We start from the raw sequence: 15,116 nt of genomic DNA, 5'->3' as shown, positions 1-15,116 counted from the left end.
ACCCCCGCGGAGGAGGAATGAATACACGAGGACACGTGATATATGGTTTATGGGCATGAAAAGGCCACAACTTTATTGGTTACAGCAGTGAAAAGGTATTGGCTTAGGCATTGGATATCCACTGCAGGGGTTGAATCACCAGTAGGCGGAGCCTGTTGATGCTAATTCAACTATAGGCTCTCCCCTGATGCCACCGGGGGTCGTGCCATGGCCTCCCGCCAAGCAGGCATCGGACAGAATACACGACTGCCGGATTCCTTTAACAGAATACCCAAAATTGAAGGCGTAGGCGATGGCCACACCTAGCCTTCCAACACACCACAGCACCATAATCCAATGCCTAACCTACCCACCAATACCACAAAAGTTGTGACGATTGCTACGAGGCAGGCGAAAAAACCAAATGGCCTAATGCCATGTGGAAAAACTCATACCAGGCCCCCCGCCTAACCAGGGCTACCAACCTAAGGTCCATAGCAAGGTCAAGACCCTAAGCTGAAGGGAGTGGAGGGTGGGTGACTCTCGGCGGACGAAGAGAAAATGAGGCCGGGGAGAGGGCTGGCGCGGTAACTTGAAGTTACCTGGGCATGCCCCCCGCCGGCTCCCGATTGGGTGTCGGTCAGTGGGCGGGGCGCCAGCCAGGTAACAGGGAAAGCAGGGGGCGGCTGCCCCCTGCTAGGGGCAGTGCTCGGGCTCCCGCCCACAACCACTCCCCTCCCTTCCAGGGAGGAGAGTCTTTGTGGTTCGAGGACCCGACCCCCGCGGAGGAGGAATGAATACACGAGGACACGTGATATATGGTTTATGGGCATGAAAAGGCCACAACTTTATTGGTTACAGCAGTGAAAAGGTATTGGCTTAGGCATTGGATATCCACCGCAGGGGTTGAATCACCAGTAGGCGGAGCCTATTGATGCTAATTCAACTATAGGCTCTCCCCTGATGCCACCGGGGGTCGTGCCATGGCCTCCCGCCAAGCAGGCATCAGACAGAATACACGACCGCCGGATTCCTTTAACGGAATACCCAAAATTGAAGGCGTAGGAGATGGCCACACCTAGCCTTCCAACACACCACAACACCATAATCCAATGCCTAACCGCCACATGAGCCAAAGGCTCGCCGCCAATACCCTCACAGCTGCAACCAATCCCTAACACTACCGATGATGCTGTCAAGCCACAGGCGGACGAAGAGAAAATGAGGCCGGGGAGAGGGCTGGCGCTGTAACTTGAAGTTACCTGGGCATGCCCCCCGCTGGCTCCCGATTGGGTGCCGGTCAGTGGGTGGGGCGCCAGCCAGGTAACAGGGAAAGCAGGGGGCGGCTGCCCCCTGCTAGGGGCGGTGCTCGGGCTCCCGCCCACAACCACTCCCCTCCCTTCCAGGGAGGAGAGTCTTTATCGTGCTATTTACAGTGTTAGTCTTACTGAGTGTAGACCCACTGAAAGTAGTGAACATACCGTAACTAACCAATTTGTTTCCGGGTTCAATTCAAAGTCTTACGTGGCTGAGGATCGCACTCCCTCAGGGACCACATCTCACCTCATGAACCAAATGGAACCTTCATCATGGCAGGATTGGAGCATAGCAACACAAGCATGGGCCTTTTCAGTTGTGGCCAACTGCTTATGGAATGCTCTTTCCAGAGTACCACATCTATTATCTAGTTTTAGGTGCCACTGTGGTCTAAACCACAGAGCCTAGGACTTGTTGATCGGATGGTTGGCAGTTCGAATCCCTACAATGAGGTGCCAGACAAGCATTTTTAATTTTTCCCATTCCTGCTTTCTTTGAATAACTGTATTTTTTTTGTCTTTTATTCAAATTGTTGTGTTTTTAGGGGTTTTATTGCTAATTTTTTTCATTTATTTTCATTTAGACTACTTTGAATTACCATGGTAAACAAAGTGATGAACAAATACAATAAAGAATAGCAACAGATTGGATCCACCCATTTCAATGAGTCTTCTCTTAAATAGAACTTAGTTGGATTTAATAATAATAATAATAATAAATTATTTTTCTGGCTGAGTTTCCCCAGCCACTCTGGGCAGCTCCCAATCGAGTGTTAAAAACAATACAGAAGTTGTAACCTGTCCAGGATTTCATGGTGAAAGGTGGATTTGAAATCTAATAACATCACCATGACCGCCGCCGCCATTTTATTATTGTCATCCTGCCTTCCTACTTTCCTTCCAACAGCAGAGGGAAGTCTATGGGTCCCCCAGCAGCATTGGAATAATAAAATACTTGGAGTAGATCAAAACTTATGGTAAATTGGGGCTGTGCAAATGTCTAGAGCAGAATGAGTCAACTGATAAAAGACTTGTAAGGAGTTTCCAGCAGGAATCATTGCGTCTGTAATTTATTACCATTATTACTCATTATATAAATGCTATTATAAGAGATGGCAAAAAAATAAATAATTCAAATCCAACACAGATTTGTACATGGTGCTATCGTGCATGAAAGACTGATTAACATGTTATTCTAACTCCAACCTTCCCCATGCAGAAAGGAACCCCAAATATAGTTACTGCCTACTGTGCAAAATGAGGGAACATGTTTTTACTGAATGAAGGCCAAATCTTTCAGCAGAATTCCATTTATCATCAGTGGGTATATTTCTCCACCACCCCGCAGCCAACTCTAGAGTGGTTTATATGACCTTGACTCTTTTAAATTTATTATTATTATTACTATGTGCTGTAGTTTGAGGTATGTTGGGCGAGAATCCTCTGTTCAAACAAGTTCACAGAGGAGGAGCCCAACACCTGCGTTTTATAGCTCAATCTGCCTTTCGAGGCCAATGTTATTTTCAAGTTTATTTTACAAGTTTTTGACAAAAGCATCTGCTGTGAGCCGTTTTGCTCAATGCAGATTTACAAGGCCACATGGCACTTGAACTTTGTGGTTGCTTTTTGGTATGCCTACGTGGAATGGGCCACCTGAACTGTTCGCCATGAGCAGTTTATTAAGAAGGGGCCATAACCCAGTGGTACAGTTAGGAATAAGGAAGAAATCAAATTCAATTTGCATTTAAAGGGTAAACCTAACTCATTCACAGTTTCTGAAGCAGCAGACAAACCACCCTTCAAAATTCACACGTCTACAAATTTTGAGTGCAATTCTCCAGCATGTCTATTCAGGAGCCTTCCAATGCCAGTGGGTTGCACTCTTTTATTGGGACAAATAAGATGACCAACAGGGTCCCTTCCAACTCTACAATTCTATGCTTCTGAAAGGAAGTACTTCTTCACAAAGCCCATAGTTAACCTAAGGTCTCCAACTTGGATGGCTTTGAAAGGATAGGACAAATTCATGGAGAATAGGCTATGAATGGCTACTAGTCCTGATGGTTCTGATCCGCCTCCATGGTTGGAAGCAGTAATGCTTCTGAATACCATTTGCTGGAAACCTCAGGAGAGGACAGCGCTCTTGTGCTTGGGTCCTGCTTGTGGGTTTCCCACAGGCATCTTCTGGTTGATCACAGTAGGAATGGGATGCTGGACTAGATGTGCAGTTGGCCTGATCTAGCAGGCTCTTATTATCTTCAGCGTTAGTCATACCTAAGAGTACACCCATTGACATTAATGGGTATGACCAATTTGAGTTGGATGTTGGAGACAACCTTCAACCTATTGTTCAGATGTTCAAGAGAAAAATCAAAGGCTCTTTTCAGCATCTGATATTCAGAAGCATGGGCTGCTTCTGGACTAGGAGATTCCTCCAATTGTCATAGATATTAATCACCAGTGAATTTGCCAGCTTAGTGGCATTATAATCAATTGAATCCAAAGGTGATTATTTCCAAGCAAAGGTCTTTAGGAGCAAGGTCCATGGTTTGTTGTTGGTATACCCCTCTAAATAATATGGGTGCCTTTTAAAAATTATTATTATTATTACAGTGGGTCGCTTCTGGGTCGCTGCAGAGCGCAACCCAAAAACGCTCAACCTGAAGCAACTTCAACCCAAGGTATGACTGTATTATTATTATTATTATTATTATTATTATTATTATTATTACTACTACTACTACTACTACTCTACTCCTCAAATATTCTCAGTGGAAATGTAAAGAGTTCTCCCCTCCATTTTATCTTCACAACAACCCTGTGAGGTAGGAATAGACTGGCTCAAGGACACACATTGAGTTTCATGTTTAAGTCGGGACTTAAACCTAGGTTTGTCTGCTGAGCTCTAACCTGGGAGTAGTCAATGTGTTGCTCTCCAGATTCTATGCAGTACAGTGGCCATCATCCCTGACCACTGGCCATGCTAGCTGGCACTGATGGGGTCCAACAACATCTGGAGAGCACTAGGTTGATGAATAAGCCAGTGTGGTTAGTACTGGTTAGAATGTTGAGCTATGACCTCGGAGACCCAGGTTCAAATCCCAACTCAGCCATGAAGCTTACTAGGAGACCATGGGCTAGTTACTGCCTCTCAGCTTAATCTACCTTACAGGGTTGTTGAGAGGATGACATATGGAGGGGAGAACCATGTACACCACCTTGAACTCCTTGGAGGAAAAGGTGGGATATAAATGCAATAAGATAAACTTAAGTTTGGGCAGGAGGAGATGTTTTTAAAATACTGGTCTGATTTTTGCCATGATTGTTGTTATTATTATTTTAATTAGAACCTTGTGTGTGTTTTTTTAATGAAATTGCACACCTGGTGAAAGGAAAAAAGCAAGTCTTGCGTCTCTTCATCTTTCCTGGCAACCCATCTCCAAGAGGAGGGGAAAGAAAAAGGTGTGTCATGGCTAAATGAGTAAAATATATGGCAATTAAAAAATTACAAGTTTGACAAAAAAGCTGGGTGTGTAGCATGTGGGTGCCCCGGGGGCAGTCTGGCACCTTCTGCAGCGAAAAGATTTTGTGCTGCAATTGTTTAAATGAAGCTATGACTAATTGTTGCACGTCGTGGCTTCTGGTTCACCATCACAAGGCACGCACGTTAAGAGCGGAGACAAAATTTCCCAGAGGAGAACTTTCTACTTTAACTTGGAGGGGTGGATAAGAGACAAGGGGGGGTGGGCGGAAAGGATGGTGGTGGCATCGACTCCCATTCTTCAATACTAATGTGAGCACCTTACACTGTAGGCCGACATATCTCCATAGGTAGGGTAGACAGAGAGCTGTGGAGGGTGGTCTTTGAGGCAAACTGAGGCATAACTCCATCAGGTTTCCGACCCCCCAATGGCATTGACAAGTCTTTCTCCTGACACCCACAGTCATACCTTTCTATTGACTGAGAGGCTTTATAGATGCTTCTGCCCATTTCCTCTCCTTAGCCAATTAGAAAAAATCATTTCCAACAGGTTCATACCTGGAGAAATAGTGCTTATATTTCATCAGATGCTTTCCTTCTAACTGGGATTCCAGAAATGTGACTGCAGTGAAACACATGGGTACACAGGGGTACGCATACCCCTAAATATTTTGTGAATCTTTGTACTTTTGTCCATTTGCTGTATTTATTTACCCCGATTTGAACTAAAAAAAGGTGATTTTCTTGAGTCAAAATGAGAGTGCCCCTAAACATGTTTTTAGGGGGGAAAGCACTGGTCACATGTGACAACAGGGGCCCCTTATACACCAATGTTTCTGGAGTGGTTGAACAATCAGTCCCTCTTCATAGGGGATTATGGGAACTGTAGCTGTGGGAGGGGAATAGGGGGCCTCCTAACAACCCTTAAGAAACGACAGCTCCCAGGATTCTTAGCAAGAAGCCGGGACTGACTAAAGTGGTATCGTAGCACTTTAAATGTTTGGTGTGCATGTTGGTTGGCCAGCATTGCAGGGAAAGCACCGACCTTGAAAAGGAGCAAATGGAACATAAGAGCTCAGCCTGACCAATCCAACCAAATGGAGGGCTGTGTGCTTTCCCTGTAAGGAATGCCAAAGTGTTGAAAGGACAGATAGGAGGGTGTGGTCAGGAATGTGATGGAGGAGAACTAAAATAAGTGCAGACACAAATCTCCCTGCTTTCCGCTGTGGCGACATGAGTTATCGCCACATGATACCAGGGAGATAAAGCATTGTGTTCCCCCTTCCCACTGCAAATGGTGTATCTTAAACATGAGGCGCTGTGGAATGAACATTATGGGACAAAGCATGCGTGTGTCCTGCTATCAAAGATACACAACATGAATTCATGAAAAGGCATATAGGCTTTTAGATGGGCTACAGTCCTTTCCAACTCAAGGGCTGGATCCTCAGTGCACACTCATCAGCGTTCTGCCAGTCCCTGCCAGTATTACGGGGTCATGTTACAAAGCTTTCATTGGTTTCTTTGTTTGCTATAGATATTTTTACACCACCCGTCAATTATATTCTTAGAACTTTGGGTCTTCTATAGATTTAGCGCACTCAATATCCCCCTCCCCAATTATCTGCTCCTCTCTAATGCTAATCAATGTAGAAAAAAATATATAATCTGATTAATGGAGCACAGTGTTGAGCATTACAGAAGATTAAGTTCTTCACTATGGAAAGCCTTTTTTTTTTAACCTGCTGAAGTTAACAAAAAGGTGAACTGTGAAATTGGCCAGCAATACGAGTAATCAATTATAATAACTGTATCCTGCTTACCTCTAATAGGTAGAAGATTACCTATTTTTTTCCTATCCATTGAATATACGTCAACTTTAAAAAAAAACCACAAAAAACCTGTGAGGTGAAAAAGGAATAAAGATTTTCCAGGCATTGAAAGCTGAATGCGTACAATTATGATAAAAATCATACATTTCCCTTCTTATTTCCTGTTTCAACTCTTGGGTAAAATACTTTCCTAGTACAAAAGATATAACAATATATCTTTGGATTTTATTGGCTGCAGATTATGCTAATTATCATAAAAAATTACTACCACTAATAAAATTTCTATTATAAGTTACTTATAGTAATCTCTAGGGTGCTATCCTTAGCTTAGAAAAGATTGTAATTACATTGCGTTTATGGGAAGAATTTGTTTCTCAACATTGCTCTATCATTATCTGTTTCTAAGTATCATCTAGGCTCCCTGCAAGCAGAGAACTGGAGTCCCCTCCCCACAGTTCATTGATCAAAGAGTGTTCCTGATCCATGAGGGCTGCAATGCAGAAAGCACACAATATTGCAGAATCATAGAACTGTAGAGTTCGAAGGGACCATGAGGGTCATCTAGTCCAACCCCCTGCAATGCAGGAATCTTTTCGCCCAACGTGGTGCTTGAACCCATGACCCTGAGATCAAGAGTCTCATGCTCTACCGACTGAGCTATTTCACCAGCTATATTTATGAAAATCACTAAATGGTGAGCAAAAATCTAATTCCAGGTTGAAACCTGTCCCTGGCTTTACAAGAAGCCTTACAACATTCTGAAAGAGCCTCTGCCCAGAATTCAGGGTTGGTGCTTCCATTAATCCAGGGGTGGGGGAACCACAGGCCCAGCAGTCAAATGCGCCTCCTCAGACCTCTCTATTTGGCCCTTGCACCTCTCCCCAGCCCATAGCCCTCCCTGGCCCTGCAGTGCACCCTGAGGGAAGGCAGTTGTTAGTTATTCAGTTTAATACTGTTGCATTTTACCTTTTTTGCGGGGAAGGGGATAGGTAACATCTGGTTTCAATGACTAACCATTTGCTGCCTTTTTGTAACACCCAGAATCAGCTATCTGAAGTACGGTTAAGGTAAAGGACCCCAGGGCGGTTAAGTCCAATCAAAGGTGACGATGGGGTTGCAGAGCTCATCTCGCTTTCAGGCCAAGGGAGCCGGCATTTGTCCACAGATAGCTTTCTGGGTCATGTAGCCAGCATGACTAAACCGCTTCTGGCACAGCAGAATACTGTGACAGAAACCAGAGCGCATGGAAATGCCGTCTACCTTCCCGCTGGAGCGATACCTTCCCAAAGATACTATTTATCTACTTGCACTGAACTGCTAAGTTGGCAGGAGCCGGGATAAAGCAACAGGAACTCATCCCGTCGCGAGGATTCGAACTGCCAACCTTCCGATCGGCAAGCCCAAGAGGCTCGGTGGTTTAGACCACAGCGCCACCCGCATCCCTGCTTATCTGAGGTAGTTACCCCACTTTTCCTTATGGCAGGGCTGGTCCTTGCTCAATGGCGGCTGGTGACCATTGAGACTGGAAGAGTGAAAGGCAGGAAGACCAACATTAGGTGGGGTCAAAGGCAGTGACAGGAAGAGCCTACTAACTCTTGGTTTGTCTGCGTCCTCCTCGCTGAGTTCAACAAGCAGGACACTGAGACTAAGGAAAAGGAGGCTGCCACAGGCAGTGCCACACCCCTGGACTGGTGGTGGAACACAGGCAGATAGGCAGAACCAATGAACCAACCTCCACTGTAGTAATGCCATTTTAGATCTGTAATGGACTAAGGTGGTAAAGAACTAGAGGTGGCTGCATACATACCATACATTTAAGGGACACAACTTCCACCAAAGAATCCTGTGATTTGTAGTTTATTATTGGTACTGCAAATCATAGTTCGGGGATGAACTGAGAGTCCCAGGATTCTTTTGGGGGAAACCATGCACTTTAAATGTATGGTATGGCTGTGACTTCTGATTCCATGACTGGCTGCCACAGCCTAGTGCTATATTCCCCAAGATTCAGATCTTTCTACTTGCACCTTTGCAATCCAGCGTTCCACTCATTAACAGAGAAAACATTGGATGCAGCCCCCTGGTTTGTTTGTTTTTTGCAAATTCCTCCCACTCCTTGTTTGCAGGAAAATAAACAAAGCTGTCAAGTTCAGAGTCGAACACTTGTTCCTAATATTGGCAAAGAACACATACGCGAGCTTTTGCATAAATGAGTTGTCTATTTTTAAAGCCACTCAAATGGACACTTTCATTTCATATGGCTGTTAATTAAGATGCTGATTAGCCCTGCTATTGAAACATTGAAACCGCTTTGAAAAGAAATAGCCACTCTTTTTAATTTTGCTTTTTTTGTATGTTTTAATTAGTTGGCTAGTCGAGGTTATTTGCAACTCTGTCAGCAATCAAAGCAGAGCAGTTTAATTTGATGATATGTCTCAGCAGGTAACACACCAAAGTTGAGTTTATTTTGTTTTTACAGTTTCCTGCAAGCAGTAAAGTTATTGCAACCCTGTGATATTAGATCATTGCAGAGTCATCAACTCCTCCTATGCCTGAATGCAAAGTAGACAGCAACAATAGTTGTCTTGTCAATTAGAAAAGCAGGCAGGCTATTTGGTGTGAACACCCACCAGCTTCCACCAATTTTATATACACAGAGCATTTCCTGTGGGTGGGGAAGGACAGGGGGAGGGGGAAAAAACCTTCTCCCATCTATTCATCCTTCCATTGAATTTTGACAGACAATTTTCCTCCTGGGAGGAGGCTAGGGTGGGTGGGAAACCTCACATTTGTGCCTTTTAAGAATGCACTTTGCGTCATGTGAAAACAACGATGTTTTCCATTTTCTTTTTAATCAGCCTCCAGAACACTTTTTTAAAAATAAAATAAAAAAGGTAACCTTTAGCCTTGAGGAAAAAAGAAGAGGAAAGAGAATGAACAACCTTATGATGTTAAGAGGTACGGACCCAACAGGCTAGGCAATGAGAATGCTGCTGTTAGCAACAGACTTTGCAAATGTTGAACTTGCATCTAGGTTTCTGCATGCAGGGATTTCATTTACTTCTTTAGAACGGTGGTTCATACAGTCTGTTGAGCTCATTGTGTACCATCAGGGCCCTGTTCAGCAGGAAGGGCAACAAATAGAGGGGGCCGCTTGCCACATTTTGAAGTGAGTGATGCTATGCACTCTTCTCTCACACATATGTATGTGTATGTTTTTCTACACACATAAATCATAAAACACGGCATGTCTGACAAAGATGGGTCACTAGTGGGAAGGGAGTGAAGTATGCACCCACCTAAGATTCTGAGTCTAAAAGGGCAATGTCATGGACTGACTGGATGCAGAGGTGTGGTAAGAGGCACCAGCTGGGGAACCCCCAAGGGAACCACCTTCAGGACCACCTTCAGGACCACAAGGTGTGGTGACCCAACTCTTCTAAGCATCCCAAATCCCTGAAAAACACACTGAGCACTGAGTCAGAGGTCGTGTCCAGATAACCTGGAGAAGGGCTGTAAAGGTACCCCTGCCCGTACGGGCCAGTCTTGACAGACTCTAGGGTTGTGCGCCCATCTCACTCAAGAGGCCGGGGGCCAGCGCTGCCCGGAGACACTTCCAGGTCACGTGGCCAGCGTGACATCGCTGCTCTGGCGAGCCAGAGCCGCACACGGAAACGCTGTTTACCTTCCCGCTAGTAAGCGGTCCCTATTTATCTACTTGCACCCGAGAGTGCTTTCGAACTGCTAGGTTGGCAGGCGCTGGGACCGAACAGCGGGAGCGCACCCCGCCACGGGGATTCGAACCACCGACCTTTCGATCGGCAAGCCCTAGGTGCTAAGGCTTTAACCCACAGCGCCACCCGCGTCCCCGGAGAAGGGCTGTAGCTCCATGGCAAAGCAACTACTTTGCATGCAGAAGATCCTATGTCCAATATCTATATCTTCAGTTAATGGCTGCAATCTAAACAAACCTGGAGAGCTGCTGCCAGTCAGTGTAGACAATACTGAACTAGATAGGCTAATGGTCTGACCTAGCATAGGGCAGCTTTCTATATTCTATGTTCCTATGATACCACTTGTTTATTGACCATTTATTTGCAGGACAGTTAGATGCCATCAGATATTATTGCTGGAAGTTTAGATGTCATTGTGTCAATCAAAAGCCCACTCCACACTTTTCAGTGCATTTCTCCTTATCACAAAAAGACTGATTTGTGGGGAAAGCTAGTTAGTTGCACGAGACCTCCAAATCTACTTTAAATGCACAACCTGAATTTGCGATTGAATCCCACCTGGAAATAGCAAGTCTGGAAGCACCAAGAGGCCAGTTTGCTATACAGAACAAATGACTATGGTCTAGTCTGCCGCTCTGAACAGGGCACACTTGCAGTGGCTGGCTCGCTCACTGTTGTGCATATCTTTCATAGCTTATGAAATCATATGCGAGGAGGAAGAGCAAAAAGGAGTTACATTTCCGTCTTCCCAGTCATTTATTTTGTGCTGGCGTTTCCTTTCGGGTTTTTACTTTCAGAAAGGAAGAGTCGCCGAGCGTTAGAGAAACAGTGGAGCAAACATGAGAAAGCCATTTGCCTTTTCTGCCCTGGCTTCCTTTTCAGACTTGCTAACAATGCCCTAACTATTTATGCATTTGTTGAAGGAGTGCAGGGCATAAAAATGTCTATATTTAAGTCACTTCCATGGAAAAGAACACATATGCATGAAAGCACAGGATGATTCCAAAGAAATTATTTCAAATCCTATTTCCTAGCAAAAAAAAAAAAAAAAAATGTTGATAGGTTGCAGTGACTGCCAATTTGAAGGGCAAACGACCAATTATGATTGTTCTTAATGTTATTATTATTAACCTCCACCCAGGGTGGGTTACAACTTTAAAATACAGTATTAAAAACAGTTTTAAACAATGGGTCCAAAAATATACACCTCAAGCATCCCAAGGTAGGGTAAAGAGGTGCATCTTCAACAGCTGTATAATGAAGGTGCCAGACGCATCTGTGTGAGCAGACAATTCTACAACATAGGGGCACCACAGAAAATATTATATACAGGTGTGCACAACACAGTCCCACGTATTGCTTGTTTACTTCTACTTTATAAAAAAGTGAAATGTAGCATAGAGAGTTGGCAATTTTAAGTGGGAGAGAGAGGTGGAGCAGGCGTTGGGGTGAACTTTCTGTCCTGGATCATTCCTCCCCCCTGCTCACAATTACCCCACCTGCTGCTTTTCCCAACACAGGTTCCAGGCAGATATATGTGCTGTTAGAACCCAAAGTGGCTGGGAGTAGGGACAGAGAGGAAATTTTGTTCATTATTCATTGAAAGCCAAATTCATCAAGTCCCCACTTTCTGGAACGTAAACCAATACCCAGCTGTCCTTCAAAACTCACACTTTCCCAAATCTTGCAGTACAGCTCTCCAACCAAGGTGTGTTTACAGAAACTCATAGGTGTGTATAAAAATGAAGATATTGGTGAAAATACCGCACCCTAATGTTAGGGGAAGTTGTTTGCAAAAATGTGTACATTAGTCATATTACAGAACTGAGAACTCCTCCCCTTCCCCACATCCATGCACTTGAGTTACAAAAGTTTACCCAAGTACCTCACAACTTTGCTGTCCGTGTGTTGTGGGTGAACATAGACTGTATGAATTATTGTTCTATACTTCTAAGTATAGAAGTGATGCATAAAATGCATTGACATCCATTGAGCCACTTCTGCCCCTGACCACCACTGGAATGTCATGTTCCAAAGGTTCTCCACAAGGACTTGTGGCCCTTTGGCTGAAAAACGTTCCCCATACTGTGCTGTAGCCACTATATCCCATTGCCTGTAACTATCAAACCCTGGAAGAAGAAGACTGGATACCTATCATGTCACTCAGTAAGGAATCACCTCCCACTCCTCTCTTTCCAGGCAAGGTGACAGGAGACGAGTCTCTTGGAGGTATAGCTTTCTGTGTGGGCTATTTTCATGGAGGGACAATGCTCTGCATCTATTAAAACAGTAGCACTGGTGAGGTGAAGCCTTTGCTCATTCCCCTTTCAGGGGAAATGAACAACTCTGTGCCAAGTATAGGGGAATTTCCCTCCTTCAACCCCGTGCATGTCTCAATCCGCTTTCTAATCCTCTCCTTTCCAGAGGCGAGAAAGAGTCTCTGTCTAAGCAAGCCTTTTGCACAGATACAACGAAGTAAAACTTACTGCTATGGTGGGAAGAGATTAATGCAGGCTGCATAGTCAAAAGGTACCAGTGCTGTACCTGGAACATAGAAAACCTATGAAGCATCTGTGGATGATATGATGGACTGCATTGTTGTTGTTGTTCAGTGTGTGTGCATCAGGAACAGATGCTTTGATTATTTTATGAATGCGATTTTAAAAAAAAAATCAGTAAAATAGCGGCTACAAAAAATACAAATTGAGTAAGTAGACTAGAGAGTCCTCTCTTAAAGGTAATTCTTAGCCTTTACCACCTACAGAGGACAGTACCTGCTCCCAGCTTTCACCTGGAATCTTTCCTTTCTCCTCTCAGCCTCTCACCCTGGCAAACTGTCATTTCCCTATCTCTCATCCAAGGGCCTCCAGATAATATTTTGATCACTGTGTACTAAAATGTTGCTTGATATAAATACACATGTGTAGGCATACCAGTTACCTAAGATTAGGGAAGAGACTGGGGATAGGGGAGATATTCAATTCGGTTTGCATTTCAAGGAGAACCTACCTAATTTGAACTCATTCAAACAATATGAGAACTGAAACACAGCCCTCCTTTGAAATTCGTACTTCTCTGAATTTTGCAATGCAGTGCTCTTGCCAAGTTGCCTGTACAAAAATGCATTTGTTAGGATAGAATGTGCATACAAATTTGCCTATTAGTGACCATGGCATACAAAATGCATTATTTCAGAGACAATTGCTTTGCAATGATGTGTTCAGCAGAGGAAATTGCATTTAAAAATGTATATATTCCGAGAAAGTTCTCCTGATAGATTCGGGAGAAGTTTGTTTTAAAAATTAAAATAAAATAGAATTCTCAAAATGATGCGGAAATCTGGAGAATCAAACTGAAAACTGTGGAAAAAAATGAGAAACTGAGAGAAACTGAGATTGACAGATTTGCCCATCCCTGCAGGACCTTCACCACCAGCTAGGGCTACTGGGAGGCTGCAACCCAGCATGAAAGAACATAAAATATTACATCAAAGCAAAGCAATTTGAAATCCAAGCTTCTTATAAAACTTGTTGAGGCTGGGACAATGAACCTATTTTCCTCGTGGGCGATCTTTCTCCTGCATGTCAGCACAGGGTGGGACAGAAGCCAGTGGGGATCAGGGCCAGAGTCAAAAGTGAAAAGTGAGCAGGTCACCTTTCTTTCTTTCTTTCTTTCTTTCTTTCTTTCTTTCTTTCTTTCTTTCTTTCTTTCTTTCTTTCTCTCTCTCTCTCTCTCTCTCCTCCCCCCATTCTTTTCGCCACCCATTTCCCTCATTGCTACCCACATGGAATTAGGCCAAGGGATACAGGTTGCCCAGCCCTTTTGTAAAGGACCTGTAAGGTTAAGTTCTTCCACATTTTAAAACTAGTGAAGCAAGGGAAAGCTTTCTCAGAGCAGCCAACATCATGACTCCCAGCTTCTTGCAACAAGGAATGATATAAGGAAAAGGGGTCTGCCAAGTTTGGTTTCACCAAGCACTAATGTACTGACAGCCTCCATTCCTGCTTGTTCTGTTAGATTATTTTGGGAGACAGAAGAGAGAACATCAATGGAACTTCCACACACACACACAAATTGAAACAAATAACTCCCAACACACTCTTACGCTTTGTATGAGACACTTCCTTTCAAACAATCTTAATGTATGACTTGGGTTCAATTCAAGTAATGGATCCTGTTTCCAGCTTATTCTTGTCTTCGTGGTCAAAGCAAGGATTTTGCACATCATTTAGCATGTAACCTGTTACTATGATAACATTCCAAAGCCCTTTTTGGTGGGGAGTGGGATTCAACTTTCAAGCCAAGGAGACAAGACTTGTACTGCTTCTCTTTCTCCTACCACTGTCATTTATTTTTTGCTTTGCAGAAGGTGTTCAGGACTTGGTCAGTTCCTTCAAAACACTGGGCTACATGTTAAATTGAGACGGTGGCCAACATCAGAATCTGTTGCTGCAGCAAGAAATTATCTCAGGAAGATAAGGGAGAATTAAGCCAGGTTACAGAGCACATTAAGCATTGATCAGGAGGTGAATGAATGGTTCCTATGCAAAGAGCAGAATTATACCAATATTATGGTCAGGATAAGTGTTTGGGATTAAAAATGTTAATTGTGCGCTCTTTTGGTGTAAACGGGTAATAAACTTGGGAAGCTAATGTCATTGTGTTGTTCTTCCCTACTGAAATGGTTCCAATGGAACTTGGCTCTTTATCAATGTGAAATGTGTCCTACCACAAAACTATTGATTTTCACAAAGTGGTTAGAAATTAAGCCTAA

This window comes from Podarcis tiliguerta (genome assembly GCF_965153285.1).
Source record: "Podarcis tiliguerta genome assembly, chromosome: 8".
In the NCBI taxonomy this organism is placed as follows: Eukaryota; Metazoa; Chordata; class Lepidosauria; order Squamata; family Lacertidae; genus Podarcis; species Podarcis tiliguerta.
This window is presented reverse-complemented; position numbering follows the sequence as displayed.